A 23,267-nucleotide genomic window follows, 5' to 3' on the forward strand; every position below is an offset into this window, starting at 1 on the left:
TATATATATTTAAAAAAAAAATCATAATATCATTGTAGAAACGTCTCACATCAACCAAATTGTTTTGGGATACCAATATAATTTTTCCTGTTTTAAGATTTCTGTATAATGAATCTATGACTATTTTTTTCATTTGCATAAAGCTATTTCGGACTTACGAGGTATAACATTTTAAATGGTGAACTAGCTTCTTGATTATTCCTTTGTTAAAATACTGTTCCGGATTTTAGCAAGGTTTCTCAATACATGATATTAGTAGTATAAGATGGAGTGGAATTAGGCGAATCATATTTTTTAAGAAAATAAACTTAAAAATTCTCTAAATGCTTAAGTTATAACCATCATCTGATGGTGGAAAATAAAATATATAAAGAATAGATGGTACCGTTTTTAAATTCTGTTGTCCAATCTTTATTGAAATTGTGACTTATCAGAGGATATTTTTTTTTTACTGACTATCTTAAATGACTAAATATGCACAAAGAATTTACTACAGTTCACGTGAATGACTAAATATGCACAAAGAATTTACTACAGTTCGCGTTTGAAGTTTTCAATAAAAAAACGCCATACGGCTGCCTTACATAAGTCCTTTATTTAACGATGGAGTGAAAAAGGCGCGGAGGTATAATAGTGGCCACAATATAGCGTGCCATGCAAAGTGTATTGTGAAACGGGATCACACACGACCATCAGCAATTATATAAGCGAGAAATCAGCTCCGATGTTCTACACTTGGCAGATATTTCACAAAGAAATAGGTTCCCGTGCTGATAATTCGTGCGAAATAGGCGCAAATTATTACCCCTTCTGCCAATTTGTATTAATTATCCAGCTTGACAAATAAGGTCCAAGCGAATGCTGAAAAATACGATACTTAGCGCAATTGGTTTTAAATACAACTAAAGTATGTTGATGTCAACTGTGGAGAATAAGAAATTTATGATATATAGTACATAGAATACGACGCTCTAAGTTAGATAGAAGCAAACTGGCGCAAAACAGGTTCGTTGAGAAAATAAAACCTTCGACTCATTCAGTTTTTTCTTGGCGACATAGAAATATGAAAATAATCCAACGTTTAATAGGGCTGAAAAGGAATAAAACTAGTCTTGAAATATTCAGAGAAAATATTTTACATAAAAAAACTAATATATCTAACCGTTACTGTAGTAAACACCAATGAAATGAATAATAATGTATTTAAATCGAGAACAATTACCGGGGTAACACAGTTTAAAAGGATGAATAAATTTGCATTAGAAAAGGCTCCTCATAAATTTCACATGTTTTCCAGTCTCTCTTTTATTATTTGTAAAATTTTTATTTTTTTTTTTATTTGTCGTGTTTCACCTATAAAGTCATGTACTCCTCCGTTGCGCTCTGAACTGCAGCTCCAGTGATCCAATGAATACGACGTGGCCGTAAAGAGTAGGAGGGTTCGACTAATGTAATCAGTACTACTCAAGGGCAGGTCATTGTGATTGTTATCCCTCTACTGGGGAGAAAGTCTTCTCCGAACTGGATCCGACCATACATCATCCGGCTCCCTTTTCGGTCATTACTCATATAGCCGAATTCGGCAATCATCAATAATATCCGCTCAAGGCACGTACGTTCTAGCGGACGGATTGAGACCGGCAATAATCCCCAGTAAATGAATACACTGTAATGAATGGGAAACATTTTCTAATGAAATTATAGCTGGAATGTACTTACTACGAGTAGTTATCTTTATTCAAGAGTTATTAAATTAAATTTAATCATTGAACAGCAATTATAATTTATTTTATTTTTAATTTCCTCAGCCCGGTTACACACTTGCCGCAAGAACAAAAGAAGCAACGAACATTTCACAACAACAAAACCTGTAAACTCATGTAATTAATTTCAAACGTTATGGTTATTAAACTTTACAAAACTTTTTTTTACGAGTGGAATATTAGTTTACGTGTAAAAAAAGGTCACCTTGGATGTTTACGCTTTCCTTCGGGTTAGAAGGGTTCTCTTGCAAACTGAATTTAAAAAAGATGCACAATAATACCTCTTACTTTCCTCCACAGTAAATACTGCAATCTATTCGACATCGTTTGAACTTAATTTTCTTGTTGTATCCTGTTTGACTATTATGAAAAGGTTATCCGTCCTTTTCTAGATTTTTTCAATGATTCTCTACGGATTTCTTCTTATAGCTAGAAAAAAAAATTCTGTATATAGTTGAACCTCGCTTAACCAGTTTGCAGGATTAACCAGGATTAAAAATAAAATGAATTAAGTCCTAAAAAACACATTTCGGTTAAAAAAAAAAAAAATAATTGTCTCTTATCATTAAAAAATTAATGATTGTCTGAATACCAAACATAATCGTGTAAGTAATGAATTATTTTTAAATTATTTTAATTTGTCTAATATTATTATATTATTATTATCATATATGTCTATTAAGTTTTATATTTTATTTTTACTTTTATGAAATGGGTAACTTGTCTTACTTAATTCATAGAATAGATATATAAATTTTCTAACTATTCCATTTATGTATTAAATAAAATAAATTGTATCCATTTATGTCTCAAACACTACTTATTAATTTTAAAGTTACATATTTTAAATGTCCAACGGCCATAATCAAGGACAATTTACTCCTCTGATTCAACTATTAAGATTTTTTGCAGGTTATTCTGCCCAGATCTAATAATTTTTGTTGATAAGCGAGTAAATTGAACAGTGTAACATTAATTAAAATTAAATGAAAATGTGAAAAAATAAGTTAATTTGACTCAAATTATTAGATCTGGGCAGAACAACCTGCATAAAATCTTAATAGATGTCAGGAGTAAATTTATAGTTAAGAATATCCTTGAGGATGGCCGTTGGACATTTAATATATTAATATAGTCTATTTGAGACTAAAATAGATTTAATTTATTTTATTTAAACCTGAAATAAAATAATTAGAAAATTGAATTTTCTATTTTATGAATTAAGTAAGCATTATTACCAATTTATTATTAAATATCATATTTAAATGAAACAAAGTCTCCTTATTTCTGAAAAAAAAAAAATTTACTATTTGTGCATTTCTATCATACTACTGTGCCATAAAGCATTTATAAAATAATAAATTTTAAATTTTAGTAGAAGACCCCTTATTCTCCCTAATCAGATCCGAGGCATCACCCATTAAGCTGGGATGCCAAAAGAAAATTCCAATATTAATTAAACTTCAAATTAATTCAAATTTAAAATTTAATATAATTTTTTATTCAACCAATAAAAAAAATAATTACAAGGTTTTATTTAGTATACAAGCGATCATTATTTTTTAAATAATTATAGTCTATTATTTTATTTTGTTTTACCAAACAGTGTTTTTTAGCACTTTTTCATTTTATTTTTTACCGTTGATTAATCCAGCAGGATGACCAGATTGGCCTAAAGTTGTACTTTATAATTTATATTTATAATACTTTATATATTTCATTTAAATTAATGTTTTATTATTATTATATTAATGTTTATGTTATATTAGCAGTGAGATTTTATTTATCCACATTTCTTATAAATTCCAATTATTCCGTAATTAAATTATACTTACGTTACCTTATGGGATTACAATACTAGTTATATGGTTGGATGAAATTCTGACATTATATCCCCGCGTGGCAGAATCCATTAGGCCCATGCAGCAACCTCCTCATAATTTAGAATGTGGTAGCTCGACATCCCGAACCTTCCTCCGCGCAGAACTATCCTAAAAGGGCCGTGGTGTGCTGACCACGGAGCGCCAGTCCTAATGCACCTTGTTCTTGTCCTTTTTTCTTCATGTTGGGCTTTGAAGTTATCGCGATGAAAGCAGCCGCGTCACGAAGCACGCGTCCTTCAGCTCCTGGCCAGGACCCACTTCTTTTTTATCCTTCTTCCGCTTCTTCAAAGGACTTGAAGCCGTCAATGAACCTTCCACTTCTAACCGATTCCATTCTTAACGGATCACGGTACCGTGAATTCTAATGATTCCTATAAACATAACAGATTAAGAAAAAGCATAAACACCGCGCAGTTTCTTTAAAGAGAAATATAATTCTTAAAATTTATAAATACATTATCTGAGATCCGGTGGTTTTTGCCACCTGTTTAAAGTATACGTTGCCTAACACTAAGTATTCTGAAAGCGTGGGCAAAGTATCGAAACTTGTCACCAGCTAATTTTTTTTTATATATTTCCTGTATTTTTTTCTTTACTTAATAAGTGGTTCTATGTGTTCGATTATTTTTTTCTATTTTTCATGATCTGAATAATCTATAGGAAACATTAATTTACCAGATACGTTTTCCTCAATTGTGAAATAATACTTTTCTTTTAGCTGGATATCCTTATACTACATATTATTATAGATGGCCAATTAGTTACAATTACAATCTGAGCATTCAAACGATTACAAAAAAACTAACCGTATTCTGGTTATTTATTTTTTTTTTTCTGAAGAGGGAAACATTTAATTGTGTACGTTTTATTGTGTTTACTACTGGCCAGGTGTATTGGGTTGATTTAAAATACAACTTTTTAGGAAAAATACATACATATGTATAGAGAGAGGTGAGTGCTCAATAAATCTGGCAGTCAAGCGTGATTCTGACATAATCACCTCCTAGCACAATTTATTATATATGCATATATAATTTAATTAAATCTAAATTACAGAGTAGTAATATGTGATATTGATTTTTCTTCCTTTTTTTTTTATGTAATTTTGTTTGGCTACTTATTAATTTATATTATTTTATTTTTCCTTTCATCTGAATAAATAAATAATTTGTTTTTACAAAATATTTATTTCTTGAGTAAATATAAATAACGGATAGTTTCTGGTCTTAGGTCATTTTTTTGGAATAGTGAAACCGTTCTTTTCATAGATTATATGATAATTAATCAAGAAGGAACAGTATGCTTTTATTATTATGAGTCAATGGAAAGAATTAGTGGTTGGACTGGATGAAAAATCTGAAATGACCATCGGATGAAGTTACACTTAATACAGCTACTCAAACTAATTAAAGATAACCGGTGGTCTGTACAGATGTTATAATTCACTAAAAAATAAAGATTAAATTTTTTTTTAAATCTAGCCATCTACTCAGTAAATACAGCTCTTTGAATTATTTCACGAACAATCGACTTTTTCTGTTTTCAGTCGTACAACTTTTTTATTCTCTTAATTTCCGGACCAATTATATTTTATTGAGTAAATTCATAAAAAATAGTTTCATTAATTATTGATAATTACTATTCTCTGATCCAAATGAACGTATTGCAAAACAATTTTAATAACGGTTATTATTAATCCTCATCTTTGTACTTAATTTTATTTCAAACAAATTTTTTTTTTTTTAGTCGATCTCGTATTAACATCAAAAGCTCAAAACTTACTATTCATGTGGATTTCATGACATTTCTCTACATTGAGGAGAGACAATACCATCATAAAACTATCAAAACAGCTCATGTAGTACAAGGAGGTCAGGACTTAACATTTTATTCACAGATGGCGAATCCTACTAATAAATTTCAATGGTTTCTTTGTTTCTGTTGAATATTTAACGATAGGTAATTTGTAGAGTGATGCGGTTTTCCAATGGGAGCCAGACCTAGACATGTAGGTCCGCCCACACGAATCTAGAACCGATAAACTGGGACGGCCATGGTTGATGGTAAGATAAATCAACTGTGATTGCCACTTCGGCCAATGTCATCCGGCGGTTATGTGTTTCAGGAAGTCGAGGGTGTACCGTAACTCGACCTCAGGGACCGCACTCCTTCGGGATAACTATAATCCTCCGAGGTTGAGCAAATCAAGGGGTCTCGCAAGGAACCTCACTGTTACCGCTCCATTTCACGCTGGTTAGTCCCCGGCCCTTCGGTGACCGTATTAGCATAAACCACGAGCCCTCGACCGAAACCTGTTGCCTTTCATTTTAGCGAATGCTTTCTTAATGGTCTCTCTTCTTCCGTTTTTTTCAGAAGAGAAAGTGAAAATTGAAAAGTGCCCAGGCGTAGGGTGGTAGTTTTGAGGCCACTTTGGATACAGTTGCTACCTGAACATAATCTTACCCACAACTTTTTACTATCATCCTCAGAGATGCAAAATAAAGTAAATATATTTTAAAGTCTAATGATGAAATTTCCAAAAGTGAATACTATTCTTAAGTTTTCACTCATATATTTAATATAACCATTATGTATAAGTAGTATTTTATTGCTTTTTTTTTAATGAAGTATATTTATAGATACAATTAAGGCCTGAAAACAATGAATAATAGGAAAAATAAAGACTTTTGCTACTAAAAATATTTTAAATATTCATTCAACAAGCTATACTCGTTTTATATGTAGGTGAAATAACACTGCCATCCACTTTCTATTCTAAATTACTTTGGTTTTTTACCACCCCCCAAAAAAAAAAAAAAAAAAAAAAAAAAAAAAAAAAAAAAAAAAAAACCTACTGAACTATTTTTTTTTCAATAGTTTATTCAAAGAAGTGAGGGAGACAATATGAACAGCAATTTGCTTTATAACTTAATTTATCTTCCGACTAATTTCAGACATTATTTTATTTTAATGTGGATGGTACTCAATGACTGTCAAATTATGGAAAACCAAATTTACGGAGAAATTTTCGATTTGAATGGTGAAAAATGCGACTCCATATACCACAGAGTGTTCCTCTGTAGTACCGTATTACTCTCTCTGCATACATACAATAAATAAACGAAGATAGTGACTGAGATAAAGAGAGGACGCGCTGGAAGCTAGCTGCGGAGGCTGAAAAATAGTATGACTAGAGGAGGCTATGCAGATGTGGCCCTAGAAGGAGCTGGATAATGTACTCCAGTAGGCAACTTACCGAGACCGCTGAAGGATGCTCGTCCTTTTGAGGAAAGAAGTACCGTCTGAGTCTTGTAAGAGGATGCCGGTACGTCGCCAAGCCCGGCCGAATCTAAAAGCAGCGGTGATAGCTTCCTTAAGGCAAGGGAACCAAAATGGCTAGATATGAGACAAGAACATACTTCTAGCAGGAAGTGGAAAGGTCAGTATTATTTTCCAACTACCCTTTATGGCACGGCCGGTATTAAGATAACTGAATAGTATTTGTTTTTTAATATGAGTAAATGTTACAGAAAAACTTTCTGGTTAATGGTGTATTTATTACTCAGTATATTTATAAATTACCACATCTGTGTATCTAAAATTAGAATTTACAGTAGGGACATCTACTTAACTAATATCCATAAGTTCTTGTAAATATTTAATTTTGCAACTTCCGAAGTCATCGGATACCGAGTTCTTGGAGGTTACAGGTTGACTGCGACATCAGACGTTTGCTATGCTCTATAGTTACTCAACTGACAGGAACCTTGACAGCAGTTTTCAAGGCCCATTGACAATAGAATTAAAATAAATGCAGTGGCTGCTGTTTGTTTAATCCGCAAATGCAATCAGGGCTTAATTGATGCAATGCAAAGGAACAAAAGACATTCTTTAAGTCGTAAAAGTTACAAGCTAAAGTTATACTCTTATGATTGTGGTAATTGGAGACCTGTAAATTACTTATTTCTTAATTGTTTTTTTAATATCAATATTCCATCTAGATTGACAAGATATTATTTTTTATACTTAGATTTTACTTATGTGAAGAATACTGGAAGGATAGTTCAATATTGATTAGTTCTTCAAATAAATAATTCATCTTGAAACGACAAATTTTCTTAAATTTCGAATATTACAAAGATTTTAGCTCGTATTCTCCCTATATATAAATAAACATTATTTCTTGCAACTTTTATTATTCTCTTTCTATTATAATATTTTATAAAAAAAAGTTTGCACTTGTATTGTTCAATTATTATGAAAATGATTGAGAGGTATAGCCAGGAGGAAGCTCCATTTTAAACCGTTATTTTTATTTTTTTTTAACATTTCAAATATTGTATATGAAAGACTACAATGTAGAGAACAGTTAGGTCTTAATTTGTAGAAAATTATAAATATATAACGTAATTAAATATCAAAAATTATAAAAATATTTGTCAGAAAATTGTTCATTATGGCCAGAAATGAGTTATTTTCCAACAGATATTATAATATACATTTATAGACTAGAATAAATTGTTTTTTTTTTCCATTTTATCAGTTGTATGCAAATTTTAAAAAAACGGCAAAAAGTGCAGCTAGCTGTTTATCTATAAATATATAATAAGTCTAATTAATTAATTTATAAAGCAGTGGATTCAGATTAAAATTTAGTTTTAAAACAGCATCTTAAAATCCTCAGCTGAAATACTATTGATAAGGTGAATAATTCAATTGTCCCTACTAAAAAAAAAAAGAAATATTGAAAATTATCTGGAATAAAATCTCTTTTATGTAGCATATCTTAGATCAGATTTACTAAATGTATTATAATGTACCTTGTAAATATCAATAAATAAATATTAATATAAAAAAAAAAAAGTAGCATACAAGTATAAACATTTATACACTTGAAATTTACTGATATTGATTCGTATTGGGTTTTGATTGGGATTGATCGCGGGGAGGGGTTGGGTACGTAGGCAGTATAAGGTTTTTTTCTGACTTCTTTGGATTTAAAGGGTTAGTTGAACCTCAGAAAAAACTGGAAATGGTGATACAGACCGCTTTGTGCTTTAATTATTTTTAGTCAATAAGGAAAACGACTGTCATGAGTGCAGAAAAAACCCCGATGGACAGTTCCTGTTTGTCAATCGATTTGACATGCGTAGTGAACGTCAGCTTTCTATCTGAATAAGTTCACTCGAAACGGAAGGTGACCAAGTATAACCGTTCAGTCCAAGAGCCCAAAAGGAGAAAAAAGTCAGTTATTTCATACATTAATAAAAACTATAGTCATAGTCAGTAGTCAAAGTTGGTGGGTCTTCCAAGTATAGTTAGGGAAAATAAAAAATGGTAGCTGTTTCGACAAAAAAAAATTAAATTGTTATTAGTAGAAGTTCTATATCTTTAAAACTACCATCAACTCTAAAAACTCTGCCTCAACATAATTTAAAGAAGAGTAAATTTGCTAAAATATGAACCCTAAAAGAGCTATTTAAGTTCAATGGTTCCCGAGATATACTTGAAAACATTTCATAAAAAATGTAATTATTAATGTACAGTAAATGGAGCAATACATTTAACGAGTAATAAAAAGAAACGAAGGAAGATACTCGAAGCGTTATTTTCTTGTTTTATTAATTTCAGCTAACGACCCAGTAGCTTTCAACCGGTGGAGTGACGAATGCTCAATGCCGCCTACTGACAAGTCATTCGAAATCTAGGAAGTCATTCATCTATAATGATTTTATATTGACAGTGTAACCTTGTTTGCCAGTGCCAGGGTGCATGGATGATAAAATGATATGGGAAAGTAAATCAATCAGCTATTCCCGGATATATACATCACATTTAATGCGGGATGATTGAAAAACGATGTACTTGTGGAAATTAATTCTTGTACGCGTGAACATTTGGGTGATTAAGAATCGATTAATACTATCCATTGGATTCAATATTATTAACCTACCTACGTAATGGGTCTTTCAAAACTATTGTGAGAATATAAAAATAATAATAAAATTTTTTTAAATATTCTGTGAAAAAGAAAGCACACTGGAGTTTTCAGATAATCCATTGTTTCTGGAAAGATCTAGAACGTTTTAGGTAAGTAATAAAAGATTTTTCTGTCAAAACTAGCATATCCAGCTGTTTAAAACCCTTCGAAATTAACTGAGTAATTAATTAATTATTTTATTTTTTTTTTTTTTATGAAATGAAGTACGATGTGAACTTACCCTCTTTTTTCTCAAATCCTCATAAATGGTTTCTTGAGTAGTTTTTTAATACTTGCTGCTGAATTCATTACTTCGCATGAAGTATAGATAGAGTAATTATACATACAGTATGCATCTCCGAAAGCTTGTTTTTGAGAGAAAAATGTTTATTTACGAATAATTCTTCAACAGAAAATCAAAAGAAATTAGCAGATGTAACTGGCTGTATTTTTATTGAGGAAGCGACTTACAAAAAACAAATGTATATCTAGTAAGAGCTACCTACGCTATTATTGCATCTGCCTAAGATACTACTCTACTCGGCCGTAAAGCGATAACTGTAGGACATAAAGAAATACCGACAACGTGGAACTGAAGTGTTAACAAGAGTAGCAATCTTCTTGTTTTTTTTTATAGCCATTCTTCTTCCCGGTGTATTCCAAGCGATGCTCAAAAAGTCCTATAATATCTTACTCGACGTGCACTCGTTTTATTTTTGTTTTTTTTATGTGTTTAGTAACTTTTAATATCGTAAGAAGGAAAGTTAAGTTATTATACCTCTATTTTATTTTCAAATTGAATATTGTATTACTCACGTTTGAGAAAACGTTCTGGCCTTTAATAGAAATTTGTACCTGAAACAAAATTAGCAACAGATCAGATAATGCTTGCAAAACTATAAGTAAACATAACAAAAATAGAACAATTTATTTATATAAATTAGATAAGATGGTCGGGGTGGGTGGGGGAGGGGGGAGTGCGGTCAGCAAAGAACAACATAAATAAACAAAAAAGTAGTTTTAGGTCTTGATCAGGGCTATAGAATAACTACTCAGGTCGAAACGTTGGCATAAATAAATATCTTTTGTTTATTTATGTTGTTTCTTTCCTCCCCCCCCGACCATCTTCTCCAATCAGATATCTACGGTCAACTATCTACACAACATTATTGATTTAAATATTTTCCTTTAAAAAATAACATATCACAATTAACGTTTTTATTCTTTTCTGACGGCTCTTCATAAGTTATCTGTAATTATATTACATTATTATAAGTATAATGGGACATATCTTATTTTTTGATTTTTATTTAATATAATAAATGTAATGACAATGGAATAATTAAAGATCCTAAAATTAATATTGCATTACACTTAATAATTGCTTGATTTAAAACAATGTAGTGATCTCACCAAGTCTCGGTATTCAATACCATTGACGCGGTTAAAAGAGAACCGCTGAGATCTCTTGGACAAAGCAGGGCCTTCTACACGAGGATGACAAAACATGGTTTGAAGATCCCACAGCTAAATAAATGTAATAATAGTAAATATTGTATGTAGGTGCTGATGTGTATTAGTTTTATTTTTATCTTGTAAATATATTATTTTTTAATAATAATCTCTTTTATTTTATTATATCGATTTGTATTTTTATTTATACATATCATATTTGCATTTTTTAAATTATTTTATTTTATATTATTAGTCTTCTTTTTTTAGTTTTATGAGTTCTAATATTATAACTTGAATTATTACTTTTCAACAAAAACTTTTCAATCAGGGAAAAAACAAAACAATACAACATACGTAACCCATCAACATCTCATTCGTCCACAATCTTCATGACATTTAGGAAGTTCCTTCACCTCTTTAATGAAGCCGATTCCATTTGCAAGACTGCCTTCTTGGAGAGACTACCAATTGACATAGATGGATGCAGCTGTTGGACTGAATAATCTTGGTTGAGAGTTTCAGGGAAACACTCACATTACATGAATCACGGATTGCTCTAGCCTTCGGGTATCTGTTGAATAAAATCGCGTTTAACTTTCCCCAAAGTATTTTGTCAGGAACTTCCTGTCTTCGAGGATGAGTCTAAGAAATCTACGACAGGACCTAAAGCTTGTTATTAGTTGACTCACGTGCGCATTTCAATGGAAGAAGAATAAGTATCGGGAGTCCGAAAGATTGAATGTTGGGATAATTGGAAACCTTTCGCTATGTCCTACTTCTCCGATTTGTTTGTAAATAATAATTTTAGAATAATTATTGTTATATATGTTTTCGTAACAGTAATCACGTAACGGGATCTAAATATTTTAAAAACATAAGATCCGACTTCTCTCATAAAATCCAAACATCGAATAGGTACATACCGCATTTACAATTAAAATTTTTTTTTTTTTTTGAGGTTAGATAGATTTATTTATTGATAGATATTACAATCTGCCACACAGTTGTGGGCAATAGGTAATATTGATGAATGATCTCATACATACTAAAATAAAATAAATAAGTAAAAAAAAAAATTAAATAAAAAAAAAATGAAAAAATAAAATAAAAAACTCTCATAAAATATATACAAACAAAAGAATAGCAATTAAAATTAATTTCATTGACATTATATTCAGCATACTCTGACTCTTTGTAATTTTTGAATAAAACTTAAGTTTATTAGTGTAAACTATTAGATAAAAAAAAAAAAAACGAAGGAATAGAAAATGATGAATTTTAAATAATGATGACTGAAAATGATTAATAAAATAATGGTTCCAAAAATATCGAATAAAGAAGGAATGGAAGATCAAACAATTAAGAAGTTTTTATTAAACTGGATTTAGCGAATGACACAATTCTTCCTTATTTCAAATACAATAATTTATTTCATATCATCAGCAAGCTACTAATCCTCCAGTGACTTGCGTTCACAGGACAAAACCTTGACTGCAGGCGACTAGAATGCAGCTAAAACTACATTCTGCCAGTCTAGTATACGATTGGATAATAATCACTGGAGCAACTAGCTACAGAAAAAAAAGATCAATTGAAACGTTTAAAGGTAACATTCCTCTGAGTGCTCCTTAAGGACCAGTCTTGAGTAGTTGGACTCCTCAGCATCGCAGTGTCGATCCTCTCTCCTTCGGGATATGATAATCCTAACTCCTCCATTTACTGATTCGTCTCTCAGCTCCCGTTTCAGCTCATATCACTAGATCGGATGAATTATTGAAGAGGAAAGCATCTGCAATTTATTATTTTTTTCTATTTAAGATAACTGATGGATAAGAGTTTCTCAAGGAGGTTTCAACATGTTTCGTCCGAGTTTTTTTTTAAATGTATACGGGACATTGTTCGCTTGGACTGGGTAGTCAGTTTCTACAAATGTAACGAAATACATTCATAATCACTACCTTGACATCCTTATCCACATTTCTCAATCTCTATTAAATTTGTTCAAAATTGATCAAACAATAATTTTTTTATTCGCATATTAGGTCTGTGAAAAAATTAACTTTATTGAAATAATATCTTTAAAATAGATACAAATTATCATAAAAAAAATCTTTCTACTCGAAAATCCAATACCGTTTGTTTTGATGTACATGTTACAAATCATGATTTCTTATAACTCTTGGAGTCAAAGTTTCTTTTAAAGTTTAATGAATAAATTTATGAGTGGCTTTTTGAAATGAAATCATATAATTCAGAAGAGGAGAGATTGTTGAGTTTCAATTGTTATTTAAATTTTTTTTAGTACATTGTGCATTTTATAACTTATTACGGATTGTATAAACCAAAACACTTATATACAGAATATATGAAGAAATACCCTCCTCAGTAGTACAATGATATAAATAAACAGAACACGAATCAATTTAAATAGAGTGATTAGCCAACAAAAATATTGTAATCTTGAATTGTCCTATTTTTTTTTTTTTTAAGAGAATGTACATGGTTGTTTAATCAACCAAAAAGTGAGATGAGCGAGAGCAAAACTATATTCAAAATAGAAAATTTATGCTGCCCAACTTTATTGGGCTGCTAACTACACAGCATACTTGCTTAAATGTATTAAAACAATTTTTTAAACCTTTCAAAAATATAGGCAAAGTCAAGTAAGTAATAAAAAATCTATGATTTTTTCTTTTATCATTTTGGGTCTTTTATTTATTTTTTCTGTTCTCTCTATACATTATTTTTTTATTAATTCCTTTCTTTTTATCCTTTTTTCCATATTTTTTCATTCAACCCAATGAATTTTTCCTCTTTATTATTCTTACTTTTCCTCTCATAAACATAAATAGAACAAAACTAAAATACAAAATATTAAAAACAATATAAACAAGTAACATGTGAAACAGGGCAAAAATTTGTTTAATTACACACAGCTCCATACTTATCTGGTTCATTATAGACGATAGCAAACAGTTGAAAGTTTCAAAGGTTTTTGGAGTATGTTCATTATAACCATTTTGTAGATTATAAACGGTTATAGCTTATAAAAAAAAGTAATATTCATTTCAACTATGACTTGAAATTTTGTACGTTACAACCGGTTTTTTCTCATAACTGGTGTCGTTATAAACAATTCCTACTATAGTTCATAGAAGAGTGCTTATATTAAAAATTTTCAACTTAAGCTACGCGACGTTAATACCTGATCCTAAGCTGGTCCTGCAAACAAATAGTAAAAGGGAATATCGAAGAAGTGCGGGAGTGACAGAACCCAATAGCGGGCACTCAATCCAATGAATAATTCATCGAGATCCGATTTTTTTTACCCATCCTCGGCGGCGGAGTGTTATCTCGTCGCTTCTCCCGGTTTTTATTTGCATTTTTCCTCCTCCTCACTCTTCGGCACATTCCCTTCCAACCGATCGCCTTCACAGCACCAACGGGGCAGAAGAAAGATAATAGTCAATTCCGAAATAGGATCTCGCCGATAAATTCAAGAATTATCCATTGTAACTAGCTCTCGCTCTCCCTGCGTAGTCATCTTAAATAGGGTAAAACTTTCACCATTCAAGAAGAGAATCAAAAGAAATGCGAGAGATAATTAAAAGTTAACTCGCTTCTGATAACCAATAATATTAAAAGCAAATCAGTTTTTAAGATAAGGATCGTGGTTTTAAATTGTTTGTAAACAGTAGTGAATTTCTAACGAAAATTAACGAAATATGCTTCATTAAAAAAAATATAATAATAAAAATAAATAAATAACTTTATAATATTGTTTGTTTCTTACATTTTCTTTTTTTTAAAAGTCTCCGAATAATAGTTTAACCATACCTAAGATATTCTAAACATATCATTTTTATTAAAATAAAAAATTCATTCATATCTATTGCAATTTTTTTTATTTTAATTTATTATTATCGTTGTTATAATTTTTCTATTAATGTAAAACTGGTAATCATTTTGTCCCAGAAAAATTAATAATAATAATAAAATGCTTCATTCCTCAAGTATTAGTCAAGTATATTATGAAGTATATAATTCAGTTTAATAACCATGAGATTAAAAAAAACGTAGTAAAAAAAGCAAATTCCAACAAAATGTTTAAAATTATATATAAATTAGTTTTCAGTGGTTTATAAATATATTTTTAATTTTTTTGTTGTAGTTCAATGAGTTTCTGAAATTTAAAGTTTATCTACTTGCTAAACCTAATATTTATTTTATCTATTTACATGAGTCATAGATTCTATTAGTCACCTCTCTTATCTATGGATTTTTATTCTTTTTTGTTATTATATATTTATTTTTAAATTAATTTGTAGTACAATAAAAGTCTTTCAATTTTTTTGATAATATCGAATTTCGTCAAACCATCCGTTTTAAATGATATTTAAGCGTACTAAATTCATCAGTCAAGACAGTACTAAGATCAGATTTCGATAATGTAGTATGACTATTTTAATTTATTTATGAATAGAATACTGGCAGAAAAACATATACGAAAAAAAATGTCCATATGACATGATGATATATGTAGATCTGATGGTGGGGCATGAAATGCGAGAGGCCAAACTTGTGTGGGCGCCAAGACGATTCACCTTTCCAGATGTTTTAGGTAAGGTCATCCATCCATCTTAGAGACCATCATTCAAGGAGCAAGGATGTGCATATGCCTTACCGGATCACACCTTTTAGAGTAAGTCTTCACAATAGACGATAGGTCTTCTTTTGTAATGTCTGACAGGAGCCTCGCAGTTGTAAATATCTAACTGGGTGTTGTCAGTATTCCTAATTTTGTATTCACACTACACCATTGCATAAATTTTAACAAGTGGTTCTTCATTTTTAAAAGTATTTATAATCCATAGAGTCGAACGTACAATAGTTTGCAATGACACGTTTCATAAGTCATAAGTCGTAATTTTGAAAATTTTATTTTTGTATTTACTAGAGAATGGAAGGATAATATAAATCATTTTGAAAATATATTTGCAACAAAAGAGGACTGACTATGCACTGTGTGGTATACTCCATCTTAACGAGAGAGGGGGCATCCAATTCATATTCTATTGACCGATCTGGTTTTATTTTAATATAAAAAAAATGTTTTGCAAAATATAATAATTATGTAAAATATCCGAGGAAACATATCTCTTGGAAAATTTATCATAGGGCTCCAGGTTTATATATATTTATAAATAAAATGTTTCCTCGGATATTTTACATAATTATTATATTATGTGTGTCGTGAGTGTGTGGATGTGTATATTGTAGCTAACTAAAATGTAAAAATTAAAATAGAATTAACTTTTTAAGACTTTTTTTTTCTAAATTATATCTAGACAAAGTAAAGGTAACATAATTGTTTTGAAAACTTACTTAATTTTTAATCACTTTAATTTTTCAGGGGATGACTCCACTCTTTGAGGAATATCTCAGGAGATTTTCTTTGAAAAATTAAAATAATTAAGTATTAAATTAAATATAAATTATAAGTTTTCAAAATATGAAGTTAATATCTCCACTTTTTTTTAGATTTAGTTCAGGAAAAAAATGATTCTGAAAACAGTAAGTTTCTTTTTTAATTCTTATATGCCAGCGAGACCTCCTACCTGGTGGTAGAATCCAACTCATCCAGGGAACAAAGCATGTAGAACACCCAAGTGCAACTGTAAGACGAATAAAAAAGTCGAAATAACTGTTCAGTCCGGTTGCAAACAATCGGCAAGTTGGCTTTAAAAAACCTAAGAGACCTGCTGTTTTACTGAGATCTCTAAATGAGAGGAAGATCACGTCTTCAAGCCAGGATGACAGAATAGAGGACGAAGAAAAACACCTGATGTAGAAAACGAAAAAATATCCAGGGCACTCAGCACAGACTTGGTTCGGGGCAGACACAAAATGCTCTAGCGGGCTCCACTCGCTAGCATTTTTTCTTCTTTTCCAAACAGAAGAATTGTGTCAGAAAAATATTCATTTAATATGATTTTTAATACATGAAATATATATGGTAATGGATTAATGATTATAAGCACAACACTATATTCAAATGCATTTTAATATTAACAGTGGATGTTTTCATTTAAAAGTAAATGAATGAAAATTGAAAACTAAACCGGTATTTAATATAATAGATGCTAGATTTTAGAATAAAAAATTGAATTGAATAAAAATCTCATAATTTATACACCATTATTAAAAATTCATCTTAGAATTATCTTCTCCCTTAATAATTAGGAATAAGACAGATATAATCCACAATATTTTGGAGTATGTATTTACTATTCATGTATTTATAATTCAACTCAGTATATTAATAATTAAATTAAATCTGTACCACCACAACCCATGGAGACTTAGGGGTCCAGTACTTGCTCGACCCCTAGATTTTAACCAAGGGTTCTCACTTTATGAGGCTGGGTAGACCTCGGAGGGCTCCCGAACCTACAGGGCTGACTCAACGGCTAGAGGTAACGGATAATAAATATCTGCCACAGCCGAGTTCGAACTCGGATCTTTGGAGTTAGTAATACATTGCCTCACCAATGGACTACCTACTCCTCTTAACTCAATATATAGTTGTGTTTTACACCAAGTTTGAGCATATTGGATTGAAAATACATGAGTTATGAACATTAGCAATATATTTACAGAGAATTTCGAAATTATAATATTAGATTAAATGATTTTTTTTTGTTAGCTTGTTTTGCGGAAGATCGGAACTAAATTGGGAATGACTCTTAAAGAATACGATACCAGTGAATAAAAAATACTGCAAGTATAAATACTTTGTCATGGCAAGCTATTAGGAACCATAAAGCCATAATATACTTGATATATGGTCTATAACATTGAGTGATACGATTGTTGCTTCTGAAAATATCTGTATTAGTCATGCGTACGCCAACCTCTACTGAACTATGCTCTTGATTTAGCTTTTATGTAGAGATAGGTTTTATGGATGATTCAATTCAAGAAGAGTAATCTGTAGGCAATTTTAGTGCTAGAAATAAAGGTATCAATACAGTCTACTAGGAGCTGGTGATTTAAAACTCATCAATGTGTTATGGAATCGCAACGCAAAATAAAAAGTACTCGTACAATTAAGACCAAGATTTGATTCTGGAGTCTTGTGAGAATGTTTTCCTAAGTTTATACTGAATTGATGAAAGAGTAATAAATAATAAAACTGTAATAAAGGTGCAGTAAAGGTAAAATACTCAACTATATAAAAAAATAAAATAAAGTACACACAGAACAGAATTATGAGAGTAATTACCAAGACATCCTTTCAAGATTTATACTTAATCTGCGTTTCCCTACCTTAGATTTCGTAACAAAATGCGATCTTAGAATTAACAACCGTGTGCATAAGGTGAAGAAGAGAGAAAAAAAAGTTGATTTCCAATTGGCCCTTAGGTGCGAAATCAGTCTCCTCTGATTTGTGGATACATGTTCCTGTGAAAATACACAGAAATCGCATAAGCGTATTTAATGCGTTCGAGATTCAGTCCCAGAAAACGGTCGTTCACAAATATTCGAACGGTTAGCTCGTGCATATATATTTATTTCGAGTGTTGGAATCACTAATGTTCGAACAGGTTTAATCTCAACCGGTCGTCTCGCCAAAGGAGGCTATAATAATGTAATGGTCGAATGATAAAGACATTACTTTCAAACATTTATTTATTTTTTATTTTGAGCTCAGTATTTCCTATAATTGTTATTATTTTTTTTAAACAGGTGGATTGGCTATAAAAATACATGTTTCAAAAATATATTACTGCCGATATAAAAGTACAACGTTGTGCTCATTGTAGTGCCTTAAAATCAAAGCAACTTGTTGCTCACAGGACCCCCAATGCCTGGGATAGACTTCTAGGAACTGTTTAACATTCATATTCATTTAAGTGTTAATTTTGAAACGTTAATTAAATTAACGAATATATCTAGTATGTTGTTTATTTCTGTTTGTATCCCACAGTTATTTAAAAAGTAAATTCTCTACGCTCCAACATTTATAGAGTTCGGGTAAAGACGGCCCTTTTGAAAATCCTCTTTTCCATAACAAGGATCTTCTAAGCCGAAAACGAGAGGTCAAAAACTCTGGTTTCATTACAACTATAGGAACTACTTTATTTTCAATTAAGTAGTTAATATTCAGGATAATTTTCCTACATTTTGGAAATCTATTATATTCTAAAACTGTTTAAACTGAAATTTTCAAGTTTTTAATTTTGAATTGAGTTGACTGAACAAAGTAAAGAAGTAAGGAGTCAGTGGAACTTTTCATCTCCGAATTTATAACCGTTATAAATTTTTAATCTAACAAATACTTTTTTAATTTAAAGCTTATAAACCTTAGAAATGAAGACCCTTGGTAATTTTGTAAATTATTTATTTGTATTCTTCGATGACAGATACGCAATGACGTTTTATGCTATCAATAGATTTTATTAGAGATCCAGAACATAATGTTCAGTCGAGCAATATATTTGGTTAGGACTGTTGAGCAAGACTAGACAATTAATGGCCTAGATATGTATTTGTCCCAAAACAGCGATAACATTAGGAGTTGATGTTATAACTTTTTTTTTGGACAGATTTATAGCCCTATTTTATAAATATATTCTTGTTGATAGTCAAATGTGGCATATATTATTTATGTCTATTGTACATTGGCCCGTTTCTATCAATGCATCATATAAATGAGCATTTGACTCGACGTTGGTCTCATCTTGAACACTTTGAATTTAAAGAAAAAAAAATATATTTTTTTCTAGTTATGTGATATTATTATTTGAATGGCATTTTTTCTGTATACGTTTTCGGTTGATCTATAAAAGAGGGCCGCCCAACCCCTTATAATGCCATGTGGCAAAGGCACCAATTACGTATGTATATATTTAGATATATATTAATAATGTTATTTATCTATTTAATAAATGGGGTAAGAAGAAAAAAAATGAAGGTGGTACGAGTAAGAATATTGAGCTTGCAGATAATTAAAAAAAATAAAAGAATACCAAGGACGTCAGCATATTGTTCAAGGTGTGATAGTAAAGTTACATGTAGTTTTGATGATTCTGATGTTGCAAATTATTTTATATGATTTTAATATTACAATTTTTTTATTGCAATGGTAGCATCTATTTTTTGGTAAGAATTATAATTAAATTTTTTTTTTTACTACATTTAAATATTTTAGTTTCCAATAAAAATATTTATTTATTATTATACTGCAATCTAAATTAAGGCTTTAATGTTTTTGGAAGTTAACAAAAAAAAAAAAAAATGCCCAGGAAAAAAGCTGTGTGAGCACATTGCTCGGGCGCGACCAACCGTGGCTCATTAAAGGGCACGACCAGCCGCGTGTTAACGTGTTAAGATTTGTCCTATTTCATTACACGGATCACACATAACTCAGCTACATTGGAATAACTGAGTAGCTATTTTATTTACAACTATAGGAAACCTACAATAGAGTAGAAGAATCACAATGAAATGTAATCCATATTTTGAAGTCCAATGTTAAATAGATACATATAGAAGATTGTGTGCTGTGTGAATGATATAGCTTTGCTTAAGTAATACCTGCTAACCTAGACATTTAACACAACATAGAAGTATCCCCGTTCAAAATTATGATTTGTCCGTGATATGTTCAGACCACCATTGCCCTGGTGTATATAAGATACACAAATGTGTTTATACATCTTATGAGTACGCCACTTTAAGATATCGCTACCTATTATCATTTTTCTTCCCTCGGATCTCGGCCTCTATCCAAGGCTGTCCAGACAAAATGTGATGGAATTAAATGTAGCCTGTCTCTGCAATATCTGACATGGTATTAATCTTCCCCTCTCCCGATAGTGGAGCGCGTACCAGTTGTTCTTTTATATGGATGGACGTTCGTTCCATGTAGCTCGTAGCGCATTTAAATGGACTCAGGAATTCGAAACATTTTTCTTTTTTCTGGGAGAAAAAAAAAAATGGAGAATCGTTTAGCATGGCATTAACCTTTAGTTTAACCCTTTAAATCGACTTTAATCCCCACATAAATTAACTGTCATGGTGTGTGCCCATCTTGATCGAATAATACACGACACATTATTTTTTTTCTAATTCATATTTTTACTATCTAAATATAGTGCTAATAATTTTAAATATATGTGGTATGTGCAAGTGTGTGTAATAAAATTAATTAAATTATTTCTTTTGCGCCAAATTAATACTATCACCAACAAATTTACAAGATTATGGCCTTTATATAGAATAGGTTAATAAATAATATTTTAGATTTTTCGTATTATTTATATTACAGAATTTTTTAAACACTTAAAATATCACATTCCAAACTTATGCCAAGCATTTTAGGATTTAAAAAGTAGAGTAATTTGTTTTCATCAGAATAGTAATTATATATTAAAAGAAATAGTGGCTCTAAAAAAGGTCAAGAAAATATCTCGAAGTAATTATTAGAAAAAATATATATGCATAGTTAAGCACATTGGAATAATTTATTTCCATTATTATTAACTTATCGGTATATATCATGCTTACTATATATTTTGTCGTTAATTTCCTTTTTATGCATATCTGTCTAAGTCTAATGCATTAAATAAAAAAATGCAAGATTAATAGCTGATCTAGACTATAAGTATAAGCATGCGTTTTTCCAATCACTGAGGAAAATAAAAAAAAATGAAATAGGAGTGTAAGTTATGAACTTTGAAAAACTGAGTTACTGTTTTAAACTGGAAAAAAATTATCAAATTTTATTATTGGTAATAAATATATCAAAGTGACTTATTTAATTTCATCCAAATGCAATATATCGAATAACTCTTCTTACATGTTTTTACAATTAATGATCGGATAATTTTTATAATTAAAAATAAAACATTTTACTACTGTTTTGCACAATTTTATTTACAACAAAATAAAAATAAATTACATTAAAAGAAACAGCAGTCACATACGACCACATACGACTTCTGGTGTAGAATACGAGTCTGTCTAGAGACTAATAACATAATTGAAGAGTAACCAGATCTGAAAAAGATGAATTATTGATACTGCTATTTACGCAACGACCCCGTTTAGCAGATGCATAGGCAGTTTTTGCAGCTATAAGAATTATAATTAGGTTCATTGAAATGTATTCCAAATGTCAGGGCAGGTCGGAGCGATACTATTCCTAGGCAGGCGACAGTGGAACTGGTTGCATCGAACGGGTATCAGCTCCTGGACTGTCTAATAGGTCCGACCTTTTCTTGAGACCATCCTTCACCGCCCATGCAGATCGCTAGAAGACGCTGTCTGCGGGTGTTTTATGTTTATAAAAACCTAATCTAGGAGCATCTTATCCACTTATAAACAATAAAGATCAAAACGAATTCACTATAAAGTGCAAACTTATTTAACATTTTTAATAACTGTAATTTATCTTATTAATTTCTAAGTTATAGTCTTCCGCAACAAAACGACTTAGAACCCCTTTTCGAAGCCTTAAATGACCAGAAACATCAGGACTAAACTTCAAGAAATGATCTGATTTCCTTCAGCCATTTAATCTCTCTAAACGTTGCTTAGTAACCTATCTACCCTAGAAAGTCCATAAGAACTGGAAAGTTCACTAATCAGGAGAATGTAAAGCGATTTAACCACAGGCCGATTTCTCTCTCTTTTTTTTTTTTCAATGGACCCCATCCGTAGCATATGTTACATTATAACAACCAACTACAGGACAACGGAGAAAAGGAGAGGCTCTTATTAAGAAACCATAGCAATTGAAAACGAATACGAGAACTTGAAGAAATAGCTTACTTACGATTCCATGAAGGTTATCTACAAATGGATAACCTTCAGCATAAGTAGTTAATGGTCTATGAAATGAAAAGATATGTTAAAAATAAAAGATTATTAAAAATCTTCAGATAATAAAAGGTCTTTTCCGCATTAGTTATATGTGGTGATAAAATAATTGGAAAATGTTTTTTTGAAATTATTTAGGAAATAGATTTTTTTTTTATTATTGAATTCGAACTTGAATATGTGGATTGTGATGAATTACAAAATAATTATTGGAAGATTATTGATTGACCGTGTGTGAAGATGAAAGGAATATGGTCCGGGTGCGGTCAAGAAAAACTCAAATAGTAGAAATATACTAAT

General features: G+C 30.6%; 1 protein-coding gene across 4 annotated transcripts in view; it reads right to left on the bottom strand.

The window, feature by feature from the left end:
* The window catches only part of LOC106690797 (MDS1 and EVI1 complex locus protein EVI1-A), a 239,930-nt gene that overhangs the window by 99,162 nt on the left and 117,501 nt on the right, over positions 1-23,267 (bottom strand). For 2 of the 4 annotated variants that reach the window (XM_067049333.1, XM_067049332.1), the window contains one exon: positions 10,443-10,481. The exons of the other annotated variants lie outside the window; for them this stretch is intronic. The gene's annotated coding sequence lies outside the window, so the exon portion shown is untranslated. The remainder of the gene's footprint in view (positions 1-10,442; positions 10,482-23,267) is intronic. 4 annotated transcript variants of the gene reach the window in all.

The sequence above is a fragment of the Halyomorpha halys genome, unplaced genomic scaffold, assembly GCF_000696795.3.
Source record: "Halyomorpha halys isolate HHAL.00 unplaced genomic scaffold, Hhal_1.1 Scaffold1874.1, whole genome shotgun sequence".
In the NCBI taxonomy this organism is placed as follows: domain Eukaryota; kingdom Metazoa; phylum Arthropoda; class Insecta; order Hemiptera; family Pentatomidae; genus Halyomorpha; species Halyomorpha halys.